Raw genomic sequence first — 21789 nt, forward strand, 5'->3', positions numbered from 1 at the left:
TTGGTGGATATTCATCAGCCTACATGGGGAATAGGGGATTCTAAAAAAAAATGGGGAATAGGGATTGCCCTCTTATAGTGTTGGCTAGCGAGCTGGCGCTCACAACCCGTCGCTATGGGCTGACCCAATAATGCCCATAATGCTTAGGCTCACTCGCTCGGTAGGTAACGAGGCGACGATTCCTCGCTCGCTCGGGACTCCACAGAGACCAATTGACCAGTTGATGGTTTTTTTTTTGAGAAAAACTTTCAATCTATTCATCTTCAATCATGATAGTACAACGAACACTAGAAATAATAAAAATTACATCCAGATCCGTAGACCACCTAGCGACGACTACAAGCACTGAAGCGGGCATTAATGTTCATGACCAGTTGATGGTTGACCGGTTGACAATTTAAGGTCCATTAATGTTCATGTAATGTAGCGTGCATTTTTTTCTAGTTTTTATTGTTTCCCGTCATCAAGTCGGTTTTCTATTGTGGTTTTTTCAAAAAGTACAAAATTTATTTATATTATAAAATTGTCATTTTGTAAAATTTGAGAACATTTTAAGAAACATGAAATTTTCTCAAAACCAACATCTTTTCAGAAAAATATTTTCAAAATATCTGAACATATTTTGAAAAGACAAATGTTTTTAAGATCCCCAACAATTTTGAAAATTTTAGGAAATATTTTTTGTGAAAATTCACGGCTTAGTTAAGAAAAAAATGGATAAAAACAACCTAAAAATAATAAAAATCGGTATCTATAGTAAGTTTACCGGGCTAAAATGGCTCGGCAAATTGATACGCCACCATCCTATCACAATGAACGTGTGCTCACCTGGACAGGCCCTGTGAGGCAGCGTAGGTTTTCTTTTACTCTTTTCATTTTTTCAATTTTTCTCCATAATAATATTTGAAATGCTATAAACACGTATTTTTATTTCATTAATGTGATATAACCGGGTTCAAACTTGACTTCCGAAAAGACTTCGACTCTCTCTCTCTCTCTCTCTCTCGAGCTGCGTGATTTTCTTTGACGCTTTCGATCTTGGGTTAAAAGCATTCCGGTCACGGGAAAAAATGTAGTACTTCTCAATGGGGTACCTGGGGATGGATCAACTGCAAGAACGGTCTGTGCCAGGGGATTCGATTTCTCCCTATCTTTTCATCATATTGTTGAGAACGTTCTACAACAACTCATCCTCTCTTCTTTCGACAGCTCTCACCTACACCACCCTCTCTTCTCCCACATGCCGCCGCTCATGCTACAGTTTGCCGATGACACTCTAATTATTGCCAACGCCTCCGCTATTGGTGCTGCCAAACTTAAACCGATCCTAGACGACTTTGCCCTAGCAACAGGGCTTACAATTAACTTCAACAAGACCGCTTTTATCCCTATCCATATCAACCCCCAGACTTCTGACCACATTGCCCTCGCGCTTAGCTGCTCTATCTCTTGCTTCCCCCAAACCTACCTCGGTCTACCCTTGTCCCCCTAGCACCCTACAGGAAATGCCTTCCTACCTACTCTGGACTCGTGCAAAACATTCCTCACAGGGTGTCGCGCTAAGCTGCTCTCTAAAGGGTGTCGCGCTAAGCTGCTCTCTAAAGGTGACCGCCTAATCCTTATCTCTGTTGTGCTTGATTCAATTCTAATCTATTTTAGGTCCGCCTTTCTTATCCCCCCCCCCAAAATCTCAAAACTATTGATGCTCTTAGAGCATCTTCAACAGATGCATAAAAGTTTCGTGTGCTAAAATAGTTTTAGTGCGCCACTGTAGCACTTTTAGTGCGCTGGACCCAACATTGGTTTAGCAGATGCCCAAAACGCGCGCCCAAAATAGCACATAGTGTAAATTGTGAAGCGCGCGCAATCTGGCGCCTCAATTTTGCAGCTTCTAATAGCGCTTTTTAGCGCGTGCCTAATTTTTTTTGCGTGTGCACTATTTTACAGCTTCTGCTGGAACTGTCGGCGCCCCAAAAACCCAAATTCGAACGCGTGGAGCAGTTTTTGTGCGCCTGTTGAAGATGATCTTAGACGTGTTTTTTTTTGGACTGCGGAGGACACCTGCACTGGTGCGCAATGCCCTATCGCTTGGAACAATGTTTGTAAACCGATTTTTTTGGTGGTTCAGGTATTACGAGCCAGCATGTCCAAAACAATTGCCTACTCATGAAATTTGCTGTCAAAGCTCTCCAACCAAACACCAACCCTTGGCTTCAGTAGCTTGATTTGCAGCACCCAAATGCGCTGATTGCTCCAGCCTCGTGCACCTCGTTTCTTTGCATAACCATTACCACGCAAATCCCTACACTGCAATCCATTTTCTTAGTTCTTACCAATAATGGCTCCTACACTTACTTTTGGTTAGACACCTGGCTCACTTTAGTGTCCCTAGCCTCCACCTACCCAAATTTGTACTCGCACTCCATCCAACCCCTAGTTAGAGTAGCTAGTATTTGTGGTTTGCCTTAGTCACTAACTTGTAGGTTCGCCTAGCTTCTGCTGCGTCCCAAGATTTGGTTGCTCTTATGTCTGTATTGCAAGACTTTATGCCCTCCCGGGAGCCTGATGCAAGGTTCCTAATTGGTGGCAAGGACTTATCTGTCAGGACGGCCTATGACCTTCTTCTTCGAGCTGACACAATGGATGGGAATGCCTCTCCCATCTCGAGTTCTCGAGTGCCAAACAAAGTGAAGATTTTTGCATGGCTTCTATTCAATAACCGCCTCAACACTCGTGCAAACCTTGCTCATAAGCATATCATATTAGATGCCAAGTGTGCAAGATGTGTCGCTCCTCATGAGGATGCAGTTCACTTATTCATCACATGCCCTCTCACGGTCAGGATTTGGCAGTGCCTCGACTTCTGTATTCCCTCTCAGGTCATTCAGAGACTTTGGGAGGTGCCACTGCCACCGGGCACTCCTCACAGATCTTGGCCCTTTGTCCTCCTAGCTATCGTATGGAAAATATGGGATGCTTGGAATACTATGGTCTTCCAGCACTATGACACTCACTCTTCTCTTTCTGTGAAACACATTATCGAAGATCTAGATTTATGGTCACATCGAATCTCCAATGTTGGAGACAAGGAAGACGTCTTCTCATGACGTTCTTTCCGCTCTCTTTGAGTAATATATTCATGCAATTCATAAGGAGGTGCCACTTTACGAGTCGGCTAATGCTTAAGCATTACATAAGGAATCTCCGATGTAGTTCATGTAACAATTGCGGTGGGTTCCGCTCTCTTTGAGTAATATATTCAGGTGGAGGAGCCCCACCCCCACCCCCCCCCCCACCCCACCCCCCCGGGTGATTCTCAGAAAACAAAAACCTGTGTTGGAAAAAGTGGAAAAAATCTTGTCTATGTGATGCTTTTAAGAACTGTTCTTGCATTTTTTTAAACTTCATGAAGTTTCGAATAAGCATTCACACTTTTTTATAAATGTTTCATGTACTTTTAAGAACTGTTCATGCATATTTCCAAAATTCCAGGCATTCCGAAATAATGATCATATAATTTAAAATCACCTTCTTAAAATATATTCATCATCTATTGAAAAATGTTTGTCATTTATTAAAAAATGTTCATCATGTATTTTGTTTAAAAATGTTCATAGTGTAACTAAAAATACTAGTTAATTGCACGGGTATTACTAGGGGACATGGTCCGACATCAATCGTTAGGATCCTCACTCACATCAAGCGGCATCACCGACTTTGTTTCACCATTAAATCTTGCTCCACGAGTTGTCCTGCCAATAGCACATCCCCCCACCCCCTCTCCTATTTTCTTCAATCACATTAGAATACTAAGATTAGCCATACATTGTTTTTGAGAGAACAAAAAAGAGTGTGCATTATGATAAGATAATTCAAGACACTAATTTTTTTAAATAATACATTTTTAATTAATTTACAGAAATAATACGCCAAACTTTTATTTTTTAAAAATAATACGGCCTTGTCTCGCCGGAGGATGAGTGGACCCCGTCGCCCTACTGCTGGACGACTGGACCCCGTCGGCCTATAGGAGGACGATAGGTGGCTGGTCTTCCACGTGGCGCCCGACGATTGGCCATGCCACTTCGCACCGCTCCCCCTCGTCCCGGCACGGGCTGTCGGTGTCCGGGGCCCAGCCGACACGGGCCTGTTGTCCACCCTCTGGACGATCGTCCACCTGTTGGACGGCAGGGTGCCAGCCCCGCACCGTCGGCCCTCCTCTTCCTCCTCGTTCACTTATCCTCCTCTTCCTCTGTTCTTTGCTGTTGTTCTTTGTTTCTTCTCTTTCCCACCCAAAAACTAACTCACCTGTACACCAAACTGAGACATTTTTTTGCCGATTTGCCACCGTAGATACGTTGTAGATAGTTTGGGGAGGCAAGGGAGACCTCGATCTAGTGATGGGGTAGCTCGTGGTGGTCGTGGTGAGCATTTTGGTGGAGGTGGTGGTGAGCATATTGGTGGAGGTGGTGGATGTGTGTTGGTGGTGGAGGTGGAGGTGAAGCTGCGGCAGTGTGGTGGAGGTGGTGGAGATGATGCTCCGGCTCCGGTGATTGAAGGCCGCCGTTCGTCGTCGTTGCTTCGCACGCTTCTAGGGTATAATATTACAAACATTTTCTCCTATAGATGTTATTTGCTCCGGTAATATTTCGTATTAGGTGTGCGAATATTGTTATTTGCTCCGGTAGTAACCGATATATTTTTAGTTGTCTAATATTTAGTTGTGTGAATATATTCAGTTGCTCCGGTAATATTTCGTATTATATGTGGATGCCAAATATTTAGGTCTGTCAGTTTTTTAGTTGCTGCGGTACTATCCGTAATATATTTAGATGTCAACTATGTATTTCTATCAATATTTGAAGTTGTTCCAGTAATATACGTAATATATTTAGTTTAGTAAATATTTTTAGGTGTGTGAATATTTTTAGTTGCTGCGTTAATATTCCGTAATATATGTATTTGTCTAATATTTAGGAGTGCGAATATTTCTAGTTTGTCATGTTGTTTAACAGTTTTCTGTCCATGTTAAATAATTTTATAGGTGAGCCAAGATGTCAAATGTAGTGACGTTCATATTTTTCTATGGTCATGGTACTGTCCAAACAAATGAGATTGGGGTTGATCTGAGTGAATTTGAGAACATAGAGGTGCCACTGACCGCCCCTCAAACATGGTCTGTTAGTCAGTTGAAAGAATGGTTGACAACATGTTTAGGGTTGAATACTGAAACGCACACCGTGGGTGTTCATGCATTGTGGACCCAGTCAAGTTCAAACATTTTCTTCTATTTGAGGCCAATAGAGAGGGACTCTCTGTGAGTGCGCTGGTTACAAGGTTGCGAAACCAGGGGATGCAATCCTTGTGCCTTAGTGCTTCCCGTTGTGAAGGAGGTAATTGCACCTGAAGGCGAGGGTGGTTACAATCCTGGGCACAGCAGTGATGGGATGATGCTATATATGCCAAAGGTTGGAGATGATGGTTACGAACAAGGGTAGACTAGTCAGGTAGAAGGAGGAAATGCCGATTGTTATTAAAGTGGGGAGGTGGACGGTGACGAGGTAGATGGGCACATGCAGAACCAGATGGAAGATGAGAATACAGATGTTGATATTGGTCATGCCGATGATTCCGACCAGTCTAACGAAGAGGAGAACACAGAGGATGTGCCGAATCCTGCATCATGGAATCATGACTTCTCATCAGCAATGATCGTGAACGATGGGCATGATTCAGCCTGGCAATATCACCAGAATAACATTGCGACAGGTGCTATATATCCCAACAAGAATGCTCTGAAGGACGCAATCATTAAATGGGCAATGTCCACACAAAGGGCTTTCACAGCTCAGGTGTCTGATGACCCACAAGTATAGGGAATCTATCATAGTCCTTTCGATAAGTAAGAGTGTCGAACCCAACGAGGAGCAGAAGGAAGTGACAAGCGGTTTTCAGTAAGGTATTCTCTGCAAGCACTGAAATTATCGGTAACAGATAGTTTTGTGACAAAGTAATAATTTGTAACGGGTAACAAGTAACAAAAGTAAACAAGGTGCAGCAAGGTGGCCCAATCCTTTTTGTAGCAAAGGACAAGCCTGGACAAACTCTTATATAAAGGAAAACGCTCCCGAGTACACATGGGAATTATCGTCAAGCTAGTTTTCATCATGCTCATATGATTCGCGTTCGTTACTTTGATAATTTGATATGTGGGTGGATCGGTGCTTGGATACTACCCTTCCTTGGACAAGCATCCCACTTATGATTAACCCCTCTTGCAAGCATCCACAACTACAAAAGAAGTATTAAGGTAATCCTAACCATAGCATGAAACATATGGATCCAAATCAGCCCCTTACGAAGCAACGCGTAAACTAGGGTTTAAGCTTCTGTCACTCTAGCAACCCATCATCTACTTATTAATTTCCAATGCTTTCCCCTAGGCTCAAACAATGGTGAAGTTTCATGTAGTCGACGTTCACATAACACCACTAGAGGAAAGACAACATACATCTCATCAAAATATCAAACGAATACCAAATTCACATGACTACTTATAGCAAGACTTCTCCCATGTCCTCAGGAACAAATGTAACTACTCACAAATCATATTCATGTTCATAATCAGAGGGGTATTAATATGCATAAAGGATATGAACATATGATCTTCCACAAAATAAACCAACTAGCATCAACTACAAGGAGTAATCAACACTACTAGCTACCCATATGTACCAATCTGAGGTTTCGAGACAAAGATTTGATACAAGAGATGAACTAGGGTTTGAGAGGAGATGGTGCTGGTGAAGATGTTGATGGAGATTGACTCCCTCCCAATGAGAGGATCGATGGTGATGACGATGGTGATGATTTACCCCTCCCGGAGGGATGTTTCCCCAGCAGAACAGCTCCGTCGGAGCCCTAGATTGGTTTCGCCAGGTTCCGCCTCGAGACGGTGGCGCTTCGTCCCGAAAGCTTCCTTCTGATTTTTTCCAGGGCAAAAGACTTCATATAGCAAAATATGGGCACCGGGGGCCTGCCAGGGGGCCCACGAGGCAGGGGCGCGCCCAGGGGGTAGGGCGCGCCTCCCACCCTCGTGGACAGGGTGTGGCCCCCCTCTGGTGCTTTCTTCGCCCAATATTTTTAATATATTCCAAAACTAACTTTCGTGGAGTTTCATGACTTTTGGAGTTGTGCAGAATAGGTCTCTAATATTTGCTCCTTTTCCAGCCCAGAATTCCAGCTGCCAGCATTCTCCCTCTTCGTGTAAACCTTGTAAAATAAGAGAGAATATGCATAAGTATTGTGACATAATATGTAATAACAGCCCATAGTGCAATAAATATCGATATAAAAGCATGATGCAAAATGGACGTATCAGTGTCAAGTCAGATTTACAATGGTATGCAAGAACGAAGATTGTCCCTGCCAGGGTACATGGCTATCTCCCTAAGTATGGCACAAGTTGGGTGATCAGTGACCTAGTTCAGCACACATGTCTTATTCCCTGCATCCCTCAAGATCATGCCAACCTTTCGTCCACGCTTATTGCTCGGTTGCTTTACAGCGAGATAGTGAAATGCAAATCAATGGAAGTGAAGGCTATCCAGACAAAAGTATTCGTCAGGTTCAAATACAGAATTTCTTATGTTAAGGCTTGAAGGGCTAAGCATAGGGCGCTTGAGACCATATTTGGTTCTTTTTTTGATGCATATGACTCTGTTGTCCGGCTCCTCCACATGCTGCAGGACCGGAATCCTAGCACCTATGTCGACATCCAAGACCTCTTCATGCCAGAGTTCCCAATTGGGAGGGTGATGCATCGGCTGTTCTTCTCTTTTGGTGTATGCATCGAAGCTTTCAGGCATTGTCGACCGGTGATATGTGTAGATGGCACTTTTCTCACTCGCAAGTACAAGGGTCAAATCCTGACAGCCATTTGTCAAGACGGACAAAATTAAGTAGTACCACTCACATTTGCATTTGTGGAGAGTGAGAACATTGAAAGTTGGACATGGTTCTTCAAACAATTGAAAGTAGCAGTTGTGAAGGATAAGCACAATGTTTGCATCCTTCATGACAGGCATGCCGGTATACTCAGTGTGATAAAGATACTGATAAACCCTGGTCCTGAGGAACAAACTACATGGCAGAACTTGCAGAGCCGTTGGTGCATGCGCCATCTGGGGGCTAATTTCTTCTCGCAGTTCAGAAATAAGAACCTAATGAATCTGTTCAAAAAACTCTACAAGAAGAACCAGCTATGGAAGTACAATTTGATACGTGACAGACTTAATGTGTGCACGCAGAGACACGTTAGGGACAGGAAAGCTGCAAGAGATGCAACGATGAGAGCACATGTTGAGGCAGTAGTAGCACAGTTAGCAACTGGAACATCGGTCGTGGAGGAGGAGCCTGTTGGGTTTTGTGACTTGCCAGGATTTGACCTACCTGGTACTAGGAGAAGGCTCGGGAGGTCGATTAAAACCTTCGAGTAGTGGATAGAGCATGAGCCTCTGGAGAGGTGTTCTTTGTTGCATGACACACATGGAGCAAGGTATGGTGTCATGACTACCAATCTCGCAGAAACATACAACTTTGTCCTCAGAGGAAACCGTGCATTGCCACTTACAGCCATCGTTGAGGGTATTTTCTATGGCACCGTGAAGTATTTCAAAGATAGACGTCAAAAAGCAGAACAACATATCTTGAACAACCCAAGCACACGTTACTGTGAAAGGATTATGAAGTACACGGAAGAAAAGATGCAAAAAGCTAGGTCACACAATGTAGTCCCCATTGGTAATCAAGAAAGAACGTTTGAGGTCCGCTTAGCTAACAACAAATTCGGCTGTGAAAATGAGCTGAGGACGCATGAGGTCAAAATTGGAAATGAAGTCTGGCCAATGTGTGAGTGCACATGCAACAAACCAAAGTTGCTTCACCTACCATGCTCCCATGTACTTGCTGCTTGCGGGCAGCTTCGAATGGCTGCAATATCGTTCGTGTCTCCATATTTTCTAAAAGAGTCCCGTCCTCAATACCTGGACAGGTGAGTTGTTGGGATTTCACCCAATGGGTAACTCCAACACCGTTAATCCTGTTGAAGGGCGGTACATTCCATACCCAGAGAATATGCGTACAAGTAGAGGTAGGCGACAGTGTCGGCGCATCCGGAATGATATGGATGAATCTGAAGCGAGAGGTGCCAGTATGCAATGCATTTTATGCAATGAATTTGGCCATAGGGACACTAATTGTCCTACTTTCGTCACTGCCAGTGGTACTGGGAGTGGATGAGGGAATCGGGGACGAGGAGAAAGAGCAAGAGGAGGAAGAGGAGGAAGAGGGAGAGGGAGAAGCTAGGCACTAAGTTCTAAATTTGTATTAAGTGTGGCACTATGTTTGAAATTTATATTAAGTGTGGCACTATGTTCTAAATTTGCAATAAGTGTGGCACTATGTTCTAAATTTGTATTAAGTGTGGCACTATGTTTGAAATTTGTATTAAGTGTGGCACTATGTTTGAAATTTGTATATGCAGGAATGGCGGGAATGGGGTTGCTTAGTGCGGACAATGATAGAAAGCATCGTGCTGCGATAGGTTCTGAGCGCAAGCTTGAGGCGCTGGTCACACGCACTCAAAAGGAAGACTGGAAGATACATGAGGGATGGGTTCATCGGTACGTGATTTGGTTATTTCCTTCAAGCATGTATATTAATAAGACACACTAACTGTTTTGTCCTGACATGCAGGTTGAAATGGGCAGGCCTTTTACCTTTCATGCGTCTGGTTGACTCCACGGAGACCTCCAAACGCCTCACCATCGACGCCTCTTTGCTCACATGCTTAGTGCACCGGTGGAGACCTGAGACCCACACGTTTCACTTCCGTTGGGGAGAGATGGCTCCTACTCTCCAGGATGTGTCCCTTTTGCTGGGACTACCATTGGCAGGTCATGCCATAGGACCGTTGGAGGCAGCGGCTGATTGGCAGCTTGGTATTGCACAACGTTTCGTGGGTATTTATGACTGTGCTCCGGCGCTGACATTAAATAATCACGGACCTAAGTATGAATGGTTGCTCCGTTGCCAAGTAAGTTCCCCTGCCACATAACTTCTAGTTGTCGTGCATCTGGTTTTACAGAAGATACCTTTGCTATGTACTAATACTCTCTTTGCTCAATATAGATCCAGAAGTTCCCGGGGTATCCAAGGGTCCCGTTGAATGCGACACAGATCACTCCCAGTCTGGAGGCATGTATAATGTGGCTTCTCGACAAGGTGATGTTCACAGAGAACCATGTCAGCACTAGTAGCGCGAGCTACATCCCTATTGCACTAGAGATCGCGAGCGCTGAGACGCCGGATCAGATCACACAGTGGAGTTGGAGTTCGGCTGTCTTAGCGGCTACATACCGAGCTATGTGCAACGCCTGCCAGCTTACGGCACTCACGTTAGCCCTTCTTGGATGCCCTATATTTCTGCAACTGTGGTCGCGGGAGAGGTTCTCCGTAGGATGACCGGATGTATGTGTTGACGAGCCTATGGATACCGTGTTCGATGCTGACGGCATCGACATGCCTACCTTCGGTCTGTGTTGGACACGTCACAGGGTATGTCTCAATCTAACTTTTGTTCTTTTGTATGTCGGTGTCAAAACCGGCGGATCTCGGGTAGGGGGTCCCGAACTGTGCGTCTAGGATCGATGGTAACAGGAGACGGGGGACGCGATGTTTACCCAGGTTCGGGCCCTCTCTATGGAGGTAATACCCTACTTCCTGCTTGATTGATCTTGATGAATATGAGTATTACAAGAGTTGATCTACCACGAGATCGTAATGGCTAAACCCTAGAAGTCTAGCCTACGTGTATATGGTAATGAATGTGTCCTATCCGGACTATGCTCTCCGGTTTATATAGACACCAGAGAGATCTAGGGTTACATGGGGTCGGTTACATAAGAAGGAATCTTCATGGTTGATCGCCTAGCTTGCCTTCCATGCCAAGGAAAGCCCAATCCGGACATGGTTATAGTCTTCGGTCTTCGTATCTTTACGGCCCATCAGTCCGGCCCATGGATATCAGGCCGAACGCCCGAGGACCCCTTAATCCGGGACTCCCTCAGTAGCCCCCAAACCAGTCTTCAATAGCGAGGTGCTCGGCACACACATTGTCTTCGGCATTGCAAGGCGGGTTCCTCCTTCGATGATCTCCAAGTAATGTATCCGGCCATTGATCCAATGTCGCCTCCTTGGCTTCCGCGTGTTTTAAATAATCTTTCTCCTCCACGTGTCAAGCGAATGTGGAAAGTCAAGGTATTTTTGCGAATAACACCCCATCTACGTAAGGAAGAGCGCATATTTAAAGGGATTGGATCCTAGATCCATTCAGCGCCATGCAGAAGAAATCTCCAGAGACTGCTTAGGAGAGACCATTCCAGCATGGCTAGCATTCCTTGCTCCTCCGCTCGTCCCGGCCCAGAGAAAGGCGAGTGGGAGAGGTGTTCTGTGTCTCATAGGCAATTGACGAAGTTGCAAACGCAGGGATTCCTCCCCCTGCAGATCTAGTCCCTGTTCGAGCGGGGCTAGCTTCCTTCAATGAGGGGACTCAGGCAGAGGACTTCCCCAATCCGTCCGGGGGAGAGCGAGTGTGTTTCGTCCCCTACCTGCTAAGAGGCGTTGGATTTCCAATCTATCCGTTCCTCCGAGGGCTTCTAGAGTACTACGACCTCTAGCTGCACAACTTCACTCCGGCCTCTATTCTGCACATTGCGGGTTACGTCGCTTTGTGTGAATTATTCCTGCGCGTCGAGGCTCATTTCGAGTTGTGGAGGAAGTTGTTCTGCCTCGTCCCGCACAATCACGAAGGGTCTATATTTGAAGTGGGCGGAGCCAAAGTATGGCGCGTCGCCGATACCGGATATCCATCCAGCACACCAAGGAAGGCACCTGATGGTTGGCCCTCCGAATGGTTCTATATCGAGGATGTTCCGCTTCCCGATCCGGTCCGAAAGGGTCTTCCCGAATTTGCGGTCGTCCCGCTAAAGAAACGCCACAGTTGGCGTCCCCGGAGTCTTGAAGAAGGAGACGGCGCGGAGGTTCGTCAGCTGATGAGCAAGATAAAAGAGCTCGCTCAGTTCGGGCTCACAGTAATCGAGGTTATGGCGATCTCTATAGCGCGAGGGGTTCAGCCGCTCCAATACAGAGGGCTTCCCATGTGGGACTACAATGGGGAGGATGACACCTCTCGCTGTGGCCGGAAAGGTCCGGATACCCCTGCCGCTTTGGCTAAGATATTAGTCGAACTGTTCAAAGGGGAGGAAAAGGAATTTCTTCGCATCAAGCTCAGAGACGGGTACTCTATGTATAACCCTCCCAGTTGGGTAAGGTCCAACCCCTCTGTTTTTACTTCCTCCATCTCTGAATTGCCTTTGATAAATTTCTGGTTTGTTTGCTTACGACAGCACTGGCGAATGGTCACCGAGGGATTCCATAGTCCCGCCCCGCAGCCGGAGGACCACAACCGGGAGCTTGATCCCGGGTTCAAAGAGGATCCGGATATATTTGTGGTGCTCGCGGAGGGGGTGTTTTACCAGACGAGCTATGATGGCACGGAAGTGGCCATCATCGCCGATTACCCTGGTCTTCTTCCTGCTTCACAGGTAAGTAATCAAGAAACACCTTTTCTGAAAGGGTGTTCTTACTCTGCCTCACCCACCGCATTGTCGCGCGTTTTACAGGGGAGGCGTTTGACGATACCGAGGAAATTGGTTCCTGCGCCGGCAGGCCTTCGAAGAGGAGGGCCGGTGAAGGCACCACCGGGACCTCGTCGAGGAGGTACGGATAAATATATTTTTCAGCGGCCGTGTCCGACTGTGACTTATGCGCCCGTTTGACTACAGAAAAAAGGTTCGCTGAACTGTATCCGGGGGTCCGGCCGGCCGTGCTCCCAACAACCAGGATTTAGATCCAGTCGGGGAGACGGGGGCCGATGTAGGAACAAAGCCGAACTACCCTTCGGCCGAGGGTTCGAACAATATGTCTGTTACCAACTCGGAAGTAGAGAGCGCCATGAATCATCGGCACTGCAGAGCTGTTTTACGGGACCCGAAGTTCTCGGACGAGGCATTTAATGCCTTCAACTCGGGCGACGCATACATCCGAGCTGCTCGAGATGGGCTTAGAAAAGCCACGAGGCAATCTCTGACAGATGTGCAAGTAAGTTTTCTTTGTCAAAAAGGATAGCCATATACCCGTAGCCCCCGGGACTGAAAGCAGTTGGTACAACTGATTTAAGGACCATTGTATGACCATGTTCTTATAGAGAAGAACAACCTGATAACCCAAGAGCTGGAACAATATCGAGCGCAGCTAAATGCTGCTACCGCCGAACTGGAAAAGTCCAAAAAGGCGTCGCCTGGTAATTTTCCCCTCCATCGAGAAAATATAATCATATGCCATTAATGCTAACAGTCCTGCCTATATCATGACATGATTGTCAGAGGAACTCAAAGAGGCGTTGGAAGTCGTGCAAGCGAATGAACAAGAAGCCAAGAGGCTACATCCTACGGGCGACCGTGTGCTGAAGCAGGCCATTGTTGAGAAAAACCAGCTCCAGGATTGCAAAACCCAGCTAGGTGAAGAGTTGAAGGATGTGCGGGCCCAGCTAGCCGATTCCGTGAGGGAGAACAAGAAGCTGCAGGGCGGCATATTCAATATGTGTCCGAACTATTGTTAAAGTAGTTTGGAGATGGATAGAACTGATATAATTATGATTGCAGGCATATTGACGGGCCGTCCTGAAGAGGAGGTGTCCGGATCAGCTGATGATCTGCTGCAAAGACTGTCGCAGGTGCACGAGCATGCTTGGCTGGCCATGCGGAGCATTGCCAAGGCCTTATGGCCATCCGCCTCCCCTCCAGGAAGTATGGAGGAGCTCGTAGAGCTGTTCAAAGGAGCGTGGCGGCGTATCCGATTATGGAAGATATCGGCCTATCGAGAGGGTGCGCGAGAAGCTTGGGCCATGGTGAAAACTCAGTACACCAAGCTTGATCCTAATCACATGGCTCGGGTCGGACCGCTAGGGTCGAATGGGGAAGAAATTCCTGTTAGTTTAGTGTATGACCAAGTAGAGGCGGCCGCCAAATACTCCCAACAGGATTGTAAGTTAGACCGCCTGTTGGAAGGTATAGAGAAGGAAGTAGTCCCAATGACTATGTACTTTCCTTACCCTATGTAATTCTAGCTGAATTGTATAGCATTTTTCATGGCATACCTTTTCGCTTCAACCTCCAGACTCGATGGTGCGGAGTGTTTCCAAATACCTTCGCGGCCGAATAGACCGGGATATGCTTGGAAAACTAGGCGTAGGGGTCATAGTTGCTTGAACAGACAAGTTGTATCTGGCTAGTTATGTTATATTACATTGAGATTGTAAGAAACATATTCCAGGGAGAATAGTTCCGTTAAGGGTTCCTTTCCCTGGGTGTGCATGCATTAGTAGACATGTCCGAATTGTGATGTAAAAATCACAGTGTGTATAGCTTCTGGGGGTTCACAATAGAGTGAGTGCAAAGAGTATTTTTCATCCACCGACCGAATATTCCCTTAAGAACGCTAGCTTTCGGCTTCACCCAGTCTGAGGTACACATCCGGATGACCCGGCAGTAACAATCGCAGAGGTGCTCCCTTTACCACCTAGCCGAACAATCGGGAATGTAGGGGTAAGCACAGGAGCCAGGCAACCCAGCTTGGCCAAAACTTAAGTCATATCGATGCATATAATGGTGAAGAAAAGACATACGGGAAGAACGCGTATGTATGATGAGCTTGATGCTCGGAAAATAGTATTAACAAGCTTTTGTTAAAGAAACCCCCAGGTATGATGGGCGTACATATGTGAAAATGTGTACGTCAGCAGTATTCGGTCAAGCCGAATGAGAGCTTTAAGGCGAAAAGAAGAATTATGTAAAATGGAGAAAAAGTAATGGAAACTATAGGGGAGAAGGAGTCTAACAAAGAGTTCGGCGCTAGGCATAGAACCATCGGAGTCTGGCCGCGTTCCAGGGGTTCGGCTCTAGGCGATTGTCTGATGCGTCACGAAGACGGTACGCTCCTCCGGTAAGAACTTCGTCAATTATGAAGGGACCCTCCCATTTGGGCTTGAGTTTGTCCTTTTTCTTCTCCGGCAAGCGTAGAACAAGTTTGCCAACATTGTAAGTCTTGGCCCGTACTTCTCTGCTTTGATATCTTCGAGCCTGCTGCTGATAAAATGTTGAACGGGCTTTGGCGACATCGCGCTCCTCCTCCAGGGCGTCTAGGCTGTCCTGCCGATCCAACTCGGCCTCTTTCTCTTCGTACATACGCACTCGAGGTGAGTCATGTATAATATCGCAGGGCAGTACAACCTCTGCACCGTACACCATGAAGAAAGGTGTGTATCCGGTAGTACAGTTGGGCGTGGTCCGCAACCCCCAGAGTACGGAGTCAAGCTCCTCGACCAAGTGTTTGTCTGATTCTTTCAAAGACCGCACTAGCCTGGGTTTGATGCCGCTCATAATAAGACCGTTAGCTCGTTCGACTTGACCGTTTGTTTGCGGGTGGTAGACAGAGGGGTAATCGAGCTTAATGCCCAGATTAGCACACCAGGTTTTCACCTCATCAGCTGTGAAATTGGAACCATTATCAGTGATGATGTTGTGTGGTACACCATAACGGTGCACCACATCGGATATAAATGCGATCACCGGTCCGGACTCGGCCGTTTTGACTAGTCTAGCCTATATCCACTTGGTGAATTTTTCCACCATGACCAGTAGATATTTTTTCTTATGGCTTCCCCCTTTAAGGGGTCCAACCATGTCCAAGCCCCAGACCGCAAAGGGCCATGTAATGGGGATTGTTTGTAGAGCGGTTGGGGCATATGGCTTTGGTTGGCGAAGAGTTGGCATCCAACGCAGCGTTGGACGAGGTCCTGTGAGTCTGCCCGGGCCGTAGGCCAATAAAATCGTGTCCGGAAGGCCTTGCTGATAAGTGCCCGGGCTGCAGCGTGGTGCCCACCGAGACCGGCATGAATTTCTACCAAGAGTTGCCGCCCCTCCTCCTCGGAGATACACCTTTGAAGGACTCCGGTTGTGCTTTTCTTGTAGAGCTCTCCCTCGTGAACTTTATAGGCCTTCGAACGCCGGACGATGCGGCGAGCCTCGCTCTGATCTTATGGGAGCTCCTTCCTATTAAGGTAGGCCAAGAATGGTTCGGTCCATGGGGCAATTACTGCCATGATGAGGTGGGTCGATGGTGTTATTTCGGTGGCCGAGCTTCCGATGATGTCGGCGTGTTCGCTATCTGTGTTTGTGTTCGGAACGGAGCTGTCGTTGTTGTCTCCCCCTTGCCACACCACGGATGGCTTAAAGAGCCTTTCGAGGAAGATGTTAGGTGGGACGGGGTCGCGCTTAGCGCCGATGCGAGCAAGGACGTCTGCCGCCTGATTACTTTCACGAGCGACGTGGTGAAATTCGAGTCCCTCGAATCGAGCCAACATCTTCAAGACGGCACTGCGATAAGCCGCCATCTTTGGATCTTTGGCATCAAAGTCTCCATTAATTTGGGATATTGCGAGGTTTGAGTCCCCGCGCACCTCCAGGCGTTGTATGCCCATTGATACGGCCATCCGAAGGCCATGTAGCAAGGCCTCGTATTCGGCAGCGTTGTTTGAGTCTGTGTATAATATTTGGAGTACATACTGGACGATATCTCCTGTGGGGGATGTTAATACGACGCCCGCCCCTAGCCGTCGAAATGCATCACCAGTTGGAATATGCGCCGTACTCTTTAGGGAGTTCGGCCTCTGTCCATTCGGCGACGAAGTCAGCCAGTACCTGGGATTTGATGGCTCGACGTGGTTTGTACGTGATGTCGAATGGCAGGAGCTCAATGGCCCATTTGGCAATCCGGCCCGTTGCCTCCCAGTTGTTGATTATATCATTGAGGGGCACCTCAGAAGCCACCGTGATCGAGCACTCCTGAAAGTAGTGTTGCAATTTTCGGGATGCCATAAAGACTGCGTATGCTATCTTTTGATAGTGAGGGTACCGGGATTTGCATGGTGTGAGGAAGGTGGATACATAGTATACCGGCTTTTGGAGCGGGAATTTGTGTCCGTCCTGTTCTTTTGACGACGAGTACGGTGCTCACCACTTGATGTGTTGCCGATATGTATAACAACATGGGTTCGCCTGTGTTTGGTGCAGCCAGGATTGGATTGCTTGCTAGGAGGGTCTTTATTTCCTCCAGTCCGGCAGTCGCCGTGTCTGTCCATTCGAAGTTATCCATGCGCCGTAAGAGGCGATAGAGCGGGAGTGCTTTTTCTCCTAGTCTGGAGATAAAGCGGCTTAGTGCTGCCACGCGTCCTGCCAGTTTTTGGACCTGTTTGAGGTCTGTAGGTGTAGCTAACTGTGACAGAGCTCGGATTTTAGCCGGATTTGCTTCTATTCCTCTGTTGGAAACTATAAAGCCCAGCAGTTTTCCAGCAGGGACGCCGAAGACACAGTTCTCCGGGTTGAGCTTAATGTCATATCCCCGGAGGTTGTCAAACGTGAGACGTAAGTCGTCTATTAGTGTTTCAACGTGCCTAGTCTTAACGACGATGTCATCAACGTAAGCTTCTACCGTTTTGCCGATCTGTTTCTCCAGGCATGTTTGGATCATGCGTTGGTATGTCGTGCCGGCGTTCTTGAGCCCGAAGGGCATAGTATTGAAGCAGAATGGCCCGTATGGGGTAATAAATGCTGTTGCAGCTTGATCGGATTCCTTCATTTTGATTTGATGGTATCCGGAATATGCATCGAGGAAACACAGTGAGTCGTGTCCTGCGGTGGTGTCAATGATTTGATCAATGCGGGGAAGGGGAAAAGGATCCATAGGGCAAGCCTTGTTGAGATCCTTGAAATCGACACACAGGTGCCAGGATTTATCTTTCTTTGGTACCATCACCAGGTTTGCCAGCCAGTCCGGATGCTTGATTTCTCTAATGAATAGGGCCTCGATGAGCTTGGCCAGCTCCTCCCCCATGGCTTGTCGCTTGGGTTCAGAAAAGCGCCGCAGTGTTTTCTTGACTGGTTTAAATCCCTTTAATATGTTGAGCCTATGTTCGGCCAACTTGCGTGGGATCCCTGGCATATCTGAAGGGTGCCAGGCAAATATGTCCCAGTTTTCGCGCAGGAACTCTTGTAGTGCGGCGTCAACTGTTGGTGTCAGTTGAGCTCTGCTACCTCTTGAGCACTGCGTTGGTTTTCCCTTGAAGAGGAAAGGGTGATGCAGGAAAGTAGCGTAAGTATTTCCCATAGTTTTTGAGAACCAAGGTATCAATCCAGTAGGAGGCTACGCGCGAGTCCCTCACACCTACACAAAACAAATAAATCCTCGCAACCAACACGATAAGGGGTTGTCAATCCCTACACGGTCACCTACGAGAATGAGATCTGATAGATATGATAGGATAATATTTTTGGTATTTTTGTGATAAAGATGCAAAGTAAAATAAAAGCAAAGTAAAAGGCAACGGAAATAACTAAGTGCTGAAAGATTAATATGATGAAGATAGACCCGAGGGCCATAGGTTTCACTAGTGGCTTCTCTCATGAGCATAAGTATTTTACGGTGGGTGAACAAATTACTGTTGAGCAATTGACAGAATTGAGCATAGTTATGAGAATATCTAGGTATGATCATGTATATAGGCATCACGTCCGAGACAAGTAGACCGACTCCTGCCTGCATCTACTACTATTACTCCACACATCGACCGCTATCCAGCATGCATCTAGAGTATTAAATTCATAAGAACAGAGTAACGCTTTAAGCAAGATGACATGATGTAGAGGGATAAATTCATGCAATATGATAAAAACACCATCTTGTTATCCTCGATGGCAACAATACTATACGTGCCTTGCTGCCCCTACTGTCACAGGGAAAGGACACCGCAAGGTTGAACCCAAAGCTAAGCACTTCTCCCATTGCAAGAAAGATCAATCTAGTAGGCCAAACCAAACTGATAATTCGAAGAGACTTGCAAAGATAACCAATCATACATAAAAGAATTCAGAGAAGATTCAAATATTGTTCATAGATAATCTTGATCATAAACCCACAATTCATCGGTCTCAACAAACACACCGCAAAAGAAGATTACATCGAATAGATCTCCACGAGAGAGGGGGAGAACACTGTATTGAGATCCAAAAAGAGAGAAGAAGCCATCTAGCTAATAACTATGGACCCGAAGGTCCGAGGTAAACTACTCACACTTCATCGGAGAGGCCATGGTGTTGATGTAGAAGCCCTCCGTGATCAATCCCCCCTCCGGCGGAGCTCCGGAACAGGCCCCAAGATGGGATCTCGTGGGTACAGAAGGTTGCGGCGCTGGAATTAGGTTTTTGGCTCCGTATCTGATCGTTTGGGGGTACGTGGGTATATATAGGAGGAAGGAGTACGGCGGTGGAGCAACATGGGGCCCACGAGGGTGGAGGGCGCACCCAGGGGGGTAGGCGCGCCCCCCTACCTCGTGACCTCCTGGAAGCTTCCTTGACGTAGGGTCCAAGTCTCCTGGATCATGTTCGTTCCAAAAATCACGTTCCCGAAGGTTTCATTCCGTTTGGACTCCGTTTGATATTCTTTTTCTGCGAAACTCTGAAATAGGCAAAAAAAACAGATTCTGGGCTGGGCCTCCGGTTAATAGGTTAGTCCCAAAAATAATATAAAAGTGAATAATAAAGCCCAATAATGTCCAAAACAGAAGATAATATAGCATGGAGCAATCAAAAATTATAGATACGTTGGAGACGTATCAAGCATCCCCAAGCTTAATTCCTGCTCGTCCTCGAGTAGGTAAATGATAAAAACAGAATTTTTGATGTGGAATGCTACTTGGCATAATTTCAATGTAATTCTCTTAATTGTGGTATGAATATTCAGATCCGAAAGATTCAAGACAAAAGTTTAATATTGACATAAAAGTAATAATACTTCAAGCATACTAACTAAGCAATTATGTCTTCTCAAAATAACATGGCCAAAGAAAGTTATCCCTACAAAATCATATAGTCTGGCTATGCTCTATCTTCACCACACAAAATATTTAATTCATGCACAACCCCGATGACAAGCCAAGCAATTGTTTGATACTCTTGACATTTTCAAACTTTTTCAATCTTCACGCAATACATGAGCGTGAGCCATGGACATAGCACTATATGTGGAATAGAATGGTGGTTGTGGAGAAGACAAAAAGGAGAAGATAGTCTCAGATCAACTAGGCGTATCAACTGGCTATGGAGATGCACATCAATAGATATCAATGTGAGTGAGTAGGGATTGCCATGCAACGTATGCACTAGAGCTATAAGTATATGAAAGCTCAAAAAGAAACTAAGTGGGTGTGCATCCAACTCGCTTGCTCACGAAGACCTAGGGCAGTTTGAGGAAGCCCATCATTGGAATATACAAGCCAAGTTCTATAATGAAAAATTCCCACTAGTATATGAAAGTGATATCATAGGAGACTCTCTATCATGAAGATCGTGGTGCTACTTTGAAGCACAAGTGTGGTAAAAGGATAGTAACATAGTCCCTTCTCTCTTTTTCTCTAATTTTTTGGGCCTTTTCTTCTTCTTCTTCTTCTTCTTCTTCTTCTTTTATGGCCTCTTTTTTTCGTCCGGAGTCTCATCCCGACTTGTGGGGGAATCATAGTCTCCATCATCCTTTCCTCACTTGGGACAATGCTCTAAAAATGATGATCATCACACTTTTATTTACTTACAACTCAACCATTACAACTCAATACTTAGAACAAAATATGACTCTATGTGAATGCCTCCGGCGGTGCACCGGGATATGCAATGAATCAAGAGTGACATGTATGAAAGAATTATGAACGGTGGCTTTGCCACAAATACAATGTCAACTACATGATCATGCGGAGCAATATGACAATGATGGAGCATGTCATAGTAAACGACACGGTGGTAAGTTGCATGGCAATATATCTTGGAATGGCCATGGAAATGCCATGATAGGTAGGTATGGTGGCTGTTTTGAGGAAGGTATATGGTGGGTGTATGATACCGGCAAAAAGTGCTCGGTATTAGAGAGGCTAGCAATGGTGGAAGGAGGAAAGTGCGAATAATCCATGGACTCAACATTAGTCATAAAGAACTCATATACTTATTGCAAAAAACTACATGTTATATGCAAAGTATTACGCGCATGCTCCTAGGGGGGTAGATTGGTAGGAAAAGACCATCGCTCGTCCCCGACCGCCACTCATAAGGAAGACAATCAATAAATAAATCATGCTCCGACTTCATCACATAACGGTTCACCATACGTCCATGCTACGGGAATCACAAACTTTAACACAAGTATTTCTCAAATTCACAACTACCCAACTAGAATGACTCTAATATTACTACCTCCATATCTCAAAACAATCATCAAGCATCAAACTTCTCTTAGTATTCAACACACTCATAAGAAAGTTTTTACTATTCTTGAATACCTAGCCTATTAGGATTATTTAAGCAAATTACCATGCTGTTTAAGACTCTCAAAATAATCTAAGTGAAGCATGAGAGATCAATAGTTTCTATAAAACAAAACCACCACCGTTCTCTAAAAGATATAAGTGAAGCACTAGAGCAAAAACTCTATAACTCAAAAGATATAAGTGAAGCACATAGAGTATTCTAATAATTTCTGAATCATGTGTGTCTCTCTCAAAAGGTGTGT

This window comes from Aegilops tauschii, chromosome 2, assembly GCF_002575655.3.
Source record: "Aegilops tauschii subsp. strangulata cultivar AL8/78 chromosome 2, Aet v6.0, whole genome shotgun sequence".
Taxonomy (NCBI): Eukaryota; Viridiplantae; Streptophyta; class Magnoliopsida; order Poales; family Poaceae; genus Aegilops; species Aegilops tauschii.